This window comes from Numida meleagris, chromosome 2, assembly GCF_002078875.1.
Source record: "Numida meleagris isolate 19003 breed g44 Domestic line chromosome 2, NumMel1.0, whole genome shotgun sequence".
Taxonomy (NCBI): Eukaryota; Metazoa; Chordata; class Aves; order Galliformes; family Numididae; genus Numida; species Numida meleagris.
This window is the reverse complement of record NC_034410.1, coordinates 136181381-136194033: the sequence shown is the minus strand read 5'-3', so window position 1 is coordinate 136194033 and position 12653 is coordinate 136181381. Positions and strand designations below refer to the sequence as shown.

The 12653-nt window shown below is 47.0% G+C and overlaps 1 protein-coding gene across 1 annotated transcript in view; it reads right to left on the bottom strand.

The window, feature by feature from the left end:
- ZHX2 (zinc fingers and homeoboxes 2) overlaps positions 1 to 11544 on the bottom strand; it is a 64588-nt gene extending 53044 nt beyond the window's left edge. Inside the window, exon 1 of the mRNA XM_021386727.1 lies at positions 9792 to 11544. The gene's annotated coding sequence lies outside the window, so the exon portion shown is untranslated. The remainder of the gene's footprint in view (positions 1 to 9791) is intronic.

Here is a 12653-nt window from a genome sequence, read left to right as displayed (position 1 = left end):
CGAACAGCTCTTCTTTATAAAAATGCTGGAGACTCACAAGTCCCATTAGAATTATTGAATCATTAAGGTTGGAAAAGACCACTAAGATCATCTAATCCAAACGGTGACCCATCACCACCATGCCCATTGACCTACTAGTACTCCACCAATCGCTTAGATCCCAAGACATTTTAAAGGCTACACTTCAGAAACCACGATTCAAAAATAGGGGCAATGGTTTTCATCTTTGACAGGATAGGACAGGAATACAGTGATAAAAAAAAAAAAGGAAAATGACTAATGAATTCCAGCATCCTGCAAAGCATCATGATTTCAGCATGAATGTGCTGAAATCAGGAATCTGCAAAAGAGTGCAAACAGATGCACATTTGCTTGTAAGTGTCCCACGCAGCTCAAAGCAGCATGCAGGAGACACATCTGGAAATTCTCTGGCTGCAGGCAGCTCTTCAAGTTACAACACCAAGAACCAAACGCTGATATTTCTCCAAAGAAATCTTCTTCCAGTTATTTTGTAGAATACCATTAAGTTTCTGCTTACTGGAATTGTTGTGTTTTCTCACATCACTGATACTTGATCACTGATGCTGCTGACAGGATGCTGTCCTGAATGTTTTGAACTATACTGTGCTTCCCTCTGCTCAGGATTTTGCAACATCCCTCACCTGCGATTCAATCCCAAACTGAGAAAGGAGGAATAGGGTCTGTTTTGGGCTGACTCCCCCTAACTGCCAAGGAAGAAGTAAAGAAAAGGCTGTCCAAACTTGTATGAGGAGCTTCTTGCCCTTGGTGAGAAGAGAGGGGAGATCCACAAGGGGAGAACAGAACAGCCCTGTGAAAACAGAGGAAATAGCACAATGGGCAACTGAAAAAATACCAACTATGATCTGCTCTGCAGCCTCCACTGCAACTATCCCTGGAAGAACTCCACCAGCAAAAGGGCAGGGACCCAATTTTTGCATCTATCCGTTTTCCAGCTTGTGGAGGAATTGCTTCAATGGAGTGACAAGAGTCACTGAAGATCTGGGTGCTATTCTAGCAGCAGCACAGTCCCAGAAGTCTTCCCGAAAGATAATTATGCTGCTTTTGAGGCCAAACTCAAGCCACATTAAGCATGTTGCTGGGATATTCCTGGAGAACAGGGTGATGGTGGAGTCCCATACAGGGCATGATACGACCACATGCTACCACCAAGCTGTACATACCATCAGGCTACCTAAGCAGACTCCTCAATTTATTCTCACAGTACAAAATTAAGGTGTTAAGCTAAACCCTTAAAGACAACTTTGTTGAAGGACAGGATTTTGAAATTCTGTCCTGGACCCACTTAAATTTTGCTTCATCAGCTAAAAGTAATAGCTTCAGGAAAGCAACCAAAGGTATTTTGACATGATGTGGGATAACTTATTGATACTCTGTAAAAAATAATAATGAGAAAGTTCTAACAGGGAGTGCTCCTGACACCAATATCTGTTTTGACACTTTGCTCCACCCCAATGCTACCTACAAGTATAGAAGTTTGCAGAGCATTACAAGCTGCTTGTTCCTGACACACTCTCCATCTTCCAAACACACTGGAGGTTTTTTACTTTAAAGAGCAGCTGCATGTGGAAAAGACATTAAACTTCTTGTACTGACCAGTTCTCACTTCTGAAATCACACCTTGGAAAACAGCTTATGGTAAAGCCAGACCATAAGACATACCTGTTCTCTTTAAGGCCCAGCTATCTCTTTACAAAAAAAAAGAAGGGGAAAAAAAAAAGAAAAGCCTCCCACATTTATTTACACCAGTGTTTGCTCTGCAGATGTCTGTGGGAAAGAAATATAGATTCTAATCTGTCTGGCGCATCACCAGCTGAAGGCAGTTGGGATTTAGCGGACAGGCTCCTTACTGCTGGTAGATGTAAATGACAGGAAGACCATTTTATCTCCAGAATCCAGATAAAATAACTTTCCTGCTGCTCCTTGGTACTGGTGGAGCCAGAACAACTGGCACCTTCACAGGGAAAGCACAGTTCAATGCTCGCCTCTCTGATCACATAGAAGCCTTGTCTGGCATGGGACAGGAATGACTGAGAGCAGCAGTTTCAGAGGAGGCTTGGTGATCCTCAGGGGGCACCTGGCTCTGTTTCACCACCCTTCTATTCACAGAATTACAGAACCACAGAATCATAGAGCGGCTTGGGTTGGAAGGGACCTCAAAGATCATCCAGTCCCAACTCCCCTGCCAGAGTTGCTGATCACTAAATCAGGCACTAGATCAGGTTGCCTAGGGCCCCATCCAACCTGGCCATGAACACAACATTCAGGGACATACTATCTAATCCTCCACCTACAAAGAGTCAAGCATCCATTGTGAGTGGTTCCAGGACTGAAGCTTTCCCAGCTTGTGCCTCTCTAAGACTTACAGATTCCCTGAGCCAGGCTTGACATAGTTTGTAGTTTCTGAGTTGAATTAGCAGATCTGGCTCTAAGCTCCAGGAGAAGAGAAATGGTGATGAAAGCACCTCCACTTGAAGTGGTTGCAAAGGGACTCAGCACTTGCTGAGGATGTGGCATGGGGATCTCAGTCTCCCGATGGCTCCACATCACATTAAACTCGAGCAGAAAACATCAGTGGCAGAAAGTAGGGGATACAAGGTCACTTGACACCAAGCTCAGGTTGCCTGCAAGAGAACTCATCCAAGCTCACAGAAGACCTGCTAATATTCCCTGGCCTGAATCCTCCTACATTCACCCTAACCAGACTTTAATAAAAAATACCATGACAGTTTTGGCAAAAACATTTCCATCCTCTGCTAGCTTCCTATTGCTTGGTTACAAGTTGTTCAATGTTCGTGCCTCAGTTTCCCCATCTATTAAGCAAAAGTAACATAACCTCTTCTGGATGTAACTTTTACACCTTGGATTTTGTAAAGCACTGTGCAAAAAGCACTACAGGACCTACAGATCATAAGTAAAGCAGCCAAAACTCTGAAGAGCAGACACTAGAGTGGGTCAGCCTGGCTATGAAGCTGCTGTGTTGCCTGGAGTTATGGGCACTGAGGGAGCAACTGAGCCAGCAGTGCTGCAGCAAGCACGTGCTATGGGCTGCCTGTGCCACTGCAGCCAGACATAGCGCGAGCTCGGAAAGCCAAAAAAAAGAGAGAAGCTGCCAGCTTCTTCATATTCATGAGCTCTTTAATAATGCTCAACAAAACTTGGAGGCATGTTCACTGCTGTTGCTCCTGCCCTTTTGCACAGTGAGCAAGTCATAAATATTTCAGGGGAAGAGTCCAGAAAATTTGCAAGATTGGTCGTAGCCTTTTACAGCATTAATGAGCAGGCCATTAATAGTTAATGAAACAGCTGCTGGTGATCTCAGAGGTAAAGGCAAGATGAGAACAGCAGAATTTGCCCACTCACTACAGTGTGATAATGTGAAGGAACAGCTTGATCCTTTTACCAGATCCTCCCCAACAGGACAGGACCCTGGAGATGGGTGGAAGGCCTTCAGCAGAGCTGCACCCAGCCCCTCTTCAGGCTGGCCCCCCTGTGCAGGCCCCAGGAATGCAAGCTGCTGCAGAGGAGCTGCACTGCTGCCCTGGTGCTACACCGGGGTGAGGAGACTGGAACATACACACACTGTTCTGAAAGCGTGTCCAGGTAGGAACATGCAATGTATATGTGCAGGTATCCGCAAAAAGCAGCAAGGATCTGCAGGGAGGAGGCTCTCTGAAGACCCTGAGGTGGATGAGGACAACGTAGACCCACTACTAGCTGGCACAAATGGAGGAGTTTGTAAGCAATCCGCAGGTCTCGGCCTCAGAAGAGTGAAGAATTTTACACTTTGCTTGGGCTTTAACACTCAGAATTGGCAGTCAGAAGCCTTCCAATTATTGGGAAGAAAAAAAAAAGGAAAAAGAAAGCTTAACTTCAAAGTTACAATCTTCATTCTGCCCTTCAAAACAGAGTTGCTAAATAGCGTTGAAGTCAAATACAACTGCAGCATAGGGCCCTTCCTTCAAATGACTTCCCCAAGCTATCTGCAGGTACCTGCTGGAAAGGTAAAAGGCTTCTCTGTCCTCACACCCTGCTTTTGCCTATAATGTGTGCTTCTGGATGAGAACCTCCTGGCAAGATGATTGCTAGTTGGTAAGCAAACTGGTCCTTGGCTTTGCTTGTGTTCAGACAAGACTCTGCCTGCTTAGTTTCAATGCAGATCAAGGGTGGCCTCAACAGATCGTCGCTGTATGAAGACCTGTAAAATATGGGTTTATTACATCCAATTTGAAGCAATTATTTTATTCTGTTACTTCATTAAAAGCTGTAATTTACCAAACACGCCTTGAAAAAAATATTACTATGTACACATAATAAAAAGTACATAACTAGCAATAAACGTTCAGTGCTTCCTTTTAAAACCCATAGCAAACAAATTCCTTCATGCTTTAACTGGGGAGAACCTTAAAGCCATTATAAACCTCGATTTAAAGACTTCAACACCTTAAACTATTTAAATCACTTTAAGGATGAAACTTCATGAATGAGGAATCCTACCAAACCCAGATGTGCATTGGGCTTTTCCTCACCCTCATTCCAGATGGATTACATAATTCAAGAATGGATATTTTAAAACCACTGACAAGTGAAAAAAGGTTAATGACTGAAAAGATATACCCAATTGCAAGCGTTACTTCATCAGCTTCCTATCTTAGTGGCCTCTTTCATTAAAAAAATAACAAAGTAACAAGATTCTTGATATTTTTCTTCCTCTGCTAGCTGCATTGTGAAATTTCAATACGAAGTGTGTGTTAAAATTTGCTGATTCCAACTTTTTGAGTGTTTTTCAACTGATTTTAAAACACCCAGCAGGCATGAGGACCACCCAAGGACCTGCCAGAAATTCACCAAGTTGCCACACAAGCCAAGCCAAGCGGACACAGCAGAAGGTGAGCAATGCTTCAAGATGGGTATCCATGGGTTGTAAAGGACAAATAATAAACCATAGCAAATCACAATCCTTTCCTCTGCCATGCATGAAAGGGAGGCAAGGAAGGGTCCTCCAGTTGGGCTGCACCAGGGAGAGGCAACGGGAAAGGATGTACTGGGCCCAAGGCAGCAAAGGGAAACAGATGACCAAACTGCAACCCTTGGCTGCAGAATCATAGAATCATTAAGGTTGGAAAAGACCTCTAAGATCACTGAGTGCAATCATCAACCCCATCACCCCACCCCCACCATGCACACCAAGCGAAGTCCCTCAGAGCCACATCTCCATGTTTCCTGAACACCTCCCAGGACGATGACTCCACCACTCCCCTGGGCAGCCTGTTCCAATGCCTCACCACTGTTTCTGAGAAAAAATTGAAATGTATACGGAATTTAACAGTCCACCGTGCAGTGGTTTCCTGTGCAAATACATCCTTTCTGAAACACTGCAAACTACACCTTGCACCACTGCACACAAAACATCCAGAAAGTCAGATGGGAGGCAGAGATGGATGATATTCCCATCCCCATCCTCTCCCTGCTACCTCTGCAAGTGCAGCACCATGCAAACAGCCTCAAATCCTTCGCTGTGAAGTATCACATACCTTTACTGCAACAACACCAGTTTTTGGAGGCAGCACTACCAGCATTAAACACCCAATGCCCTCCTTGCAATGCAACTCGCGTGCATTCAATGGGGTGCTGCATATTTAATAGCAAATTACCAAGCAGATCCCTCACTCCACCACATACCACAGAATCATAGAATAGTTTAGGTTGAAAGAAACTTTAAAGATCATCCAGTTCCAGCCCCCTGCTGTGGCCTGGTTGCCCCTCACCAGCTCAGGCTGGCCAGGGCCCCATCCAACCTGGCGTTGAGCACCACCAGGGATGGGGAACCCGCAGCTGCTCTGGGCAGCCTGTGCCAGTGCCTCACTGCAAAAGGGTTTTCCTTGCCATGTCTTCCTCAGCACAGAAGCAGAAAGTCACCGAACAGATCATTCACTGCATGATGCTGTGGCATAGTAAAATGTGGTTGTTCTTTGGTAGGTGGAATTATAAAGACGCTTGTGGCTTATATATATGTGTGTGTGTGTGTGTGTGTGTGCCCATCCCCTGGAGATTTTTCAGAAATGTGTACTTGGCTTGGTTGGGATCTTCTAAGTCAGAAGAGATGGGGCTGGAGCTAATGCATGCTCTGCTCAGCATAAGTAATGCCCTGTGACACTGCTCTCTGGCTCAGATGAGTGCTGGGGGGCTCATGGGCTCTGCAGGCGCGTGGCACCAAGGAGCACAGACCCTGGGGCAGCAGTCACAGCCGGCACAGCCCAGCCTCCCACCGGGCTTCAGACAGCCCTGCTGCCTCCCCAGAGGTGTTTTCCCACTGTATTTTCATCCCACAGCATGAAAATAAGGTACATGGAAATAAGTGCCAGGATACCAGGTAACAGGGCAAAATGAGCAGAATTTAAGGCACCTCGAGAACATTTAGGCTTGAAAGCAAAACACTTCAGAGAGAGCTAAGATTTATTTTTTTGTATCTGCTTAACTGTGGATTTTGAAACTTGTGTTTGCCTCAAGCAGTATTTCTCAAACCACCCCTATCCCCTAACTTAACTACAAGCACACAGACGGGATACTGGCAGATCTGCAGACAAGAAAGGCACAAACTGTTCTGAGTGATGGCAAAACTACAAGGATGCTCTAACTCCAAACAAAAAGGTGTCATATGAGGGTAGCTGAAGAAAATAGTTCCCTTCAAACACACTGATCTTCAGTACTTGAAGAGAGCTTACAAGCAGGAGGGGGACTGACTTTTCATATGGTCTGATAGTTATAGGACAAGGGCGCATAGTTTTAAACTAAAAGGGGGAATTTAGGTTAGATGTTAGAAGGAAATTCTTCACTGGAGAATGCGGTGAAGCACTGGCACAGGCTGCCCAGGGAAGCTGTGGATGCCCCATCCCTGGTGACGTTCAAGGCCAGATTGGATGGGGCTCTGGGCAGCCTGAGCTGGCGGGGTGCAGCCAGCCCAAGGCAGGGGGCTGGAACTGGGTGGGCTTTGATGTCCCTTCCAATCCAAGCCATTCTATGATTCCTCATCACTCTAATTACCTCCTGGCAGCTGAACACAATCCCACAGGTCCTCAGCGAGCAGCAGCCCCGCACCCAGCAGCCCAATCAGATACCATCTCTGGCGCAGAAACCCCATATGATGCTTTTCCAGCATCTTGTCACCACTGACTTCCGAAAGTAAAGCCAGGTCATGTGACAGTAACGACAAATGGCATCGGCAGTGTGGCTGCAGGAACTGCCACAGGAATGCCTGGCAGGGACAAGGGAAGGGATGTGGGACAAAGGATGGTGTCACTGCCTTGGGCTGAGCTTCCTCAGTTCTCAAGGAAACTGTAACACAGCGTGGAGGACAACAGGAATCAGAGCCCGCAACAGCAGCATGCTCTGAGCATATCATTTAAATACATCAGTTTTCGAGAAGACAAAAGATGGGCAAAAACTCCCTGAGACGCCTGACAGTTTGTGCTGAAGAGTATGCTGAAAAAAAAAACAACAACAAAACATATTTGCTCTGGAGGTGGGAGGCAAAAAGAAGGGTGGGAAGGCGTCTTGTCAAAAACACTTCAGTCTGCAACCATCAGGAGTTTCCCTTATTTCATGTGAGAGCGAATCAGCAGTGCTCCCCAGCCAGGCAGCAAACCTGGGAGATACCACCGCTCTCTGCTTCTGCCCAGTGTTCCCGGCCAAGAGCCCCAAACCCAAAATCCTCACTGCTTCGAGCTGGTTATGCTTGGAATTTCTTCCAAGCAAATAGTTTTCTTTTCTTAAAGAATGAGTATTTTCCCACTTTTGTTGTCTGAATGAAGCGTAACCTAAAGTAACTGAAACTAATAAGCATGAAATTAGGTTGAGAGATACAAAAAAAAAAAAAATCTCCAGAACTTAGGAGAGTGTGAAAAGGGAACACATAGGTTGGAGGCACGGAGATGGGCACAGACTTCTTGAGAAATACTGGTGTTTTACTGAACCTCTCTGAACAGTGCCTTCAGTTCAGAACCTGCTTCATTAGGGTGTTATTTAGGTAGAAAAATCACTGCAAGATTCTACATGAAAAAAAAAAGGAATCACATTTTTCCCCTATTCAGCTCTGCTTAAGAGATACCCACTGGGTTTCTGGCTTCCTCCTCCACTCATCAGACTGCACAAGAGGTGAAATAATCCTCAACTTGAAGGGCTATGGTCACTGATGCAGAACATGCAAGAAAATCTCCCTATTTTTTTTTTCCCCCAGCAAGTTAAATACACAGTGAGCACTTACTAGAGAGTTGTGGAAACAATAGACAATTAACAACAACAAATGAGATGCCAAAATCTACAGGTAACTTGAGGTTTCAAGTTTAAAAAGCATTTAGTATTTAAGAGGAGAAATAAGGTCAGGAGAGGAAGACTGGGAGAAAAATGGAGAAGGAAAACTAAGATTTCAGGCCCATGATGGGCGAACCTGGGCACAGGAATGAGCTGGAGGAGTTCCTAACTCACCTCTCCCCTTGCTGATGTGAAGTTAATTCTTCTTGCCTTTGGTGCCAGCAGGGGCCACATCATAAATCACATCACTGAAATGCTAAGCTTATCTATAACTTATCTATATATATGTATACACTTAATAGTGTATATAACTTAAGTGGCTCCTTCAGTGCCACTGACACAACAGAGGTCATGTCCCACCAGCACTTCTCATCAAAACCATGAATGGATTTGGGTGGACAGTAAATTCACACAGGGTGCATGTTTTTGGTGTGGCTGTGAGATTCTGACCACTGAAATGCTCATAGAATCACAGAATCATTAAGGTTGGAAAAAAACACTAAGATCATCTAGTCCAACCATCAACCCATCACGACCGTGCCCACTAAGCCACGTTCCTCAGTGCCTCATATACACATACGTAGAAAACCTCCAGGGACCCCCAGGATGACCTCCTACAAGTCCCCTCCTATTCACCAATGCCAAAACCAATGCTAAAACCTCCTCTGCTTATCTGTGTTGTTCTTCCTTTGCTCAGTAACCACAGAGAAGCTGAGGATTCCTCAATGCTCAATATCCCAAACCACTTAACACATCTCACCCCAAAACCCCACATCCTCCTGTCTGACCAGGTCTCCCAGTGCTCGTGGTGCTGGTTTACATAAAGCAACAACTTCTGCAGTCAGAGACCTCAGGTTTTGTTTCAGAACAATTCTGAGGGTCTCTCACTTCCAGAGAACTTATTGCTGAGTGCACTGCCCTGACTCAGAAACCGCAGTGCTTCTCGAAACAACAGAAGTGTCTCTTTTTTTAAACACAAAACAAACAAACTGAAAAACCAAACCAGCAAAACCTCACAATGTGTAAAGCCACGGCATTTTTTGGAGAGGGGGCTGGAATAGTGATTCTCAAACTCTCTTAGGACAACAATGTTGGAATCGAACGCATTTGACTTTATCTTGCAAGGGCCCCATTCATGTCATCCCATCCGGGGCTCCACACCAACAAGCACTACTGTGCGTTAAAAGTACTTTCAACGTTTCAAATGTTGGTTCTGGAAACCGACAGCTCTTGCAGCTTCTACATAAGAAATGAAAACTTGCTGCTGACCTCCAACAACACAATATCGGCACTTCCAGTAAACTTCAGACCTACATACAGTAACACCATACACATGAGCTCCAGCCAACAGGATGCACATACACACACTTTGACAGAAGACCAGGATTATTTTAATGGATCTAAGTTACAGCCTTTAATGCCTCATTTTGTTTATTACCTACTTGGACTACCAATCACGGAGATCTGAAGAACTTCTTTACAGTAAAGGTGACGGAGCACTGGAACAGGCTGCCCAGAGAGGTTGTGGAGTCTCCTTCTACGGCGATATTCAAGACCCACCTGGATGGCGACCGGTGTGACCTATTGTAGGGAACCTGTTTTAGCAGGGGAAGCTGGACTCTATGATCTCCAGCTGTCCCTTCCAACATCTACAATGCTGTGATGCTGTGATTCTATGTGCATGTCACAGCACTTGGTTCACAGTCACTGCCAGGGAAAGGCCACTCTCTCTGGATTATGGTTATACTTGAAAGAAAGTTAAACTAAAATTACACTCTCCACATAAGAAGTAAATGCAGTTCTGCTTCCATGTGACAGCCATGCTAAAATCTCAGGGAATTCACTTGAGACCACGTCCATTTGTAACCAAATTATAATCAGACTACTATTTTTATTTATTCTCAGTGTCTGTTTTCATTGCATAAGTGGACGCACAGAAATACGGGTCACAAGATCCCAACCACAAGAGCCTGCAAGCACGATCTCTGAGGGTCATCCCAGTTAGAGCAGAGCGAAAGGAGTAACAGCAGAGGATATCACACACGCAAACACAGTGACGTCATGCCTGGCCTAAGTTGTTCGTTTTGTATGAGGGTGAACTAAACCTGCAGGGTTCTGTAGTCCGGTCTGCTGCAGTTAGAAACCAGCCTGAGAATGTAAAAAGAAGGAAGTACCTTTGCTGTAGCCAGCACTCTTTTGGGGGGCTATTACTAAACACACAGTAAAATCCTTCCAAACGAAAAGAATCAAAGTGTGACACTGCCAGCTCGGGGTGTCTCCTGCAGTGGGTTATTGCTCCTACAGACACGGCTTGCAGCTGGGAGGAGAGAAAAGCAAACCCGTGAGACTTGCAGAGAGAGCGGCCGAAAGAACGCTCTCCTTCCATACACCCACAGCAGAGGACAAAACTCTGACTGAACTTCTCGCGGAGGCCAGGCAGGAAAAACGTCAATTTTATGGAGGTGAGTAATCGCATGGACTTTGGGCTGAGCACTGCGGGCTGTGCGTGTCCAGGGGCTGAGCTCACTGCAGGTACCAGAGGAGAGGACAGACACCGAGAGCTCGTGGCCCTTCATCCCTGCAGCAGCCCGAGAGGGGATGAACACATGCCGAAGCAAAGTAGGGACTGGCCAAGGACTTTAGAAATGCATGGGCTTCTCAGCACCGATACTCTCGCAACTCTCTGGCCCTAAGCTGGCTCCAGCTGGTCCGCAGATCCATTTGCAATTCTGTGTTTCAAAGGGCTGCTAAGCTCATCCTACGGACTGAAGCCACATCTACATGAGAAAAGCTTCACCGGGACAGAAATGTGTCACAGAGGCAAAGAACTTCGGTCACAGATATCTCTTAAACAACAGAGTCTCTCTTCCGCAGGACTGCTCCCATCGCCCCACTGTGTACCCAGGCGCCCTCTGGCAACTCCTGTGCCACTTCCCACTGGGTTTCTCCTGGGGAAAGCCGGGTCCCCACTGCTCCCACCCGCACCAGCTCCAGCCTGGGAACAACCCCTGCCCAAAGCTTAACCTGGAGTTTTAAAACAAACACAACTCTTTGTAGGTGAGCCAGATGACGAAGCAGAGAGCAGCAGTGATTTACAATCATTGATTGTAAAATACCATTACATAGGCACTTGACATCTGAGTTCTCAGCCCCAATTTGGAAAGTGACTTTGCTAGAGTTCCTGTCATTTCTCTTCTAACAGATGTGTCAAAGCTCCTTCTCAAACCGGGATGCTCGATTGGGTCCAATTGTGATTGGAGTCACAAAACTCAAGTGGGAAACACCATGTCTGCCTGGCCGACAGCCCCGGCCACGCTGTAGGATGGCTCCAGGCAGAGCCCCCCTGCAGCAGATGCTGGAGTAACTGCACCCCATCAGCGTCCCACCCAGCGAGTCCTCCTCTTCCTGCCAGCCCTATGCCTTTGGATGCTTTGTCCCCTTCTGCGCTCCGACCCAAAAATCTTGTGGATTCCCTCTTGCAGGAGGGCCCATGGGTTTTAAAGGAGCACCTGCTCGTGGGGATGGGGATGCTCCACTGGAGAGGTGCCCGAGGAACCCCAGGAAGTGGCAAAAATTAGAGTGATACCCCCCCAGCTGGAGGGATTCTCGGGCATAAAGTGAAAGAAAAGGGCAGAAGGAGCCCAGTGCCGGGCAGGTGGAGCTCTTCATGCATCCCACTGCGCTTCCAAGTTTTATTCCCAGCAAAGAGGGGACAAAACTGGAGTCTTCCGCTTTCACTCTCATCCCAGAGGGAGAGAGAGGGAAGAAAAAAACAAGGAGACACTTGTCCGATGGCTTTGGAAACCAACTAAAGCCAAAAGGAAAGTCACCCCCTCCTTAAACAAATAAATGAGTGGATACAATATGCCGAGCTTCCCGAAATCTCCCGGTCCCGTGTTAAGGAGCACAAGCAAAGACTTTCGCTTCGAATGCTGCGGGGCGGACGGCTCCGCGCTGCCGGCTCCGCTCCCCACCGCGCCCCGGCAGCCGCGGGCGGAGGGCTCCGCGCGGGGCAAAGATGGGACGCGGTGGGGGGAGGAGGCGGGGGGGGAGCGGAGGTAATAAAACCGCACCGAATCACGGCACGACCAGTCCCGGCCAACTCCGGCCGCGGGGAGCGGAGCGCGGCGGCGGCCCCAGGACCCCACTGCCCGACGCCCGCAGCCCCCCCGGGCGCCTTTTTCATTTTTTTTCGGCTGTTGTTCCTCCTCCCTGGAAGCCGCCGGCTCCGTTTTAAACACCGCCCCGACAAATTCGCCCTGCTCGCCTCTACGTAACGCCCTGTCGAAAGCGGACGCCATATT